The sequence below is a fragment of the Austrofundulus limnaeus genome, unplaced genomic scaffold (assembly GCF_001266775.1).
Source record: "Austrofundulus limnaeus strain Quisiro unplaced genomic scaffold, Austrofundulus_limnaeus-1.0 Scaffold772, whole genome shotgun sequence".
Classification (NCBI taxonomy): Eukaryota; Metazoa; Chordata; class Actinopteri; order Cyprinodontiformes; family Rivulidae; genus Austrofundulus; species Austrofundulus limnaeus.
In genome coordinates, this window is record NW_013953174.1 from 6,259 (window position 1) to 6,915 (window position 657).

Genomic DNA, 657 nt, shown 5'->3' on the forward strand with positions numbered 1-657 from the left:
TGTCAAGTGTCATTACACTGACAAATGCTTTAATTACTGAGTCATTAATACTTCTTACCCCAGTTAAAGTGTAAAACATAAGGCTAGTTATAAAGACGACATTAAGTGTTATTACATAGACAAATGATTTTAAATATCCTAACAAAAGCAAATGACAAGTGAAGAGATACTCTTTTTATTTGTTTTGCGCAATACTTGTCATGTTTGTTCTTCCTCCAAAAGAGGGTTCAAATTCTAGCACAGTTTCAGAACGAACATTTGTACTTTGTGATAAAAACAAAGTTAGTTTTCCATCCTCAGAGGGTTCAAATTCTAGCACAGTTTCAGAATGAACATTTGTACTTTGGATAAAAACAAAAAATATTTTTACTTCCTCAAAAAGAGGGTTAAACTACTAGCACAGTTTTAGAACAAACATTTGTACTTTGTGATTAAAAACAAAGATTACAATTTCTTCCTCAGAGGGTTCAAATCCTAATACTGTACTTTGGGATAAAAACAAAGATTACTATTTCTTCCTCAAACAGAGGGTTCAACTTCCGTTTCAGCATAATGAACTTCTGAAATATTGATTAAAAAACTAAAAACTGTAACTTAACAAAAAGATTGTTTTAAGAGTTCCATTTTCTAAGTGTACTTGTACATTATTGGGAGGAG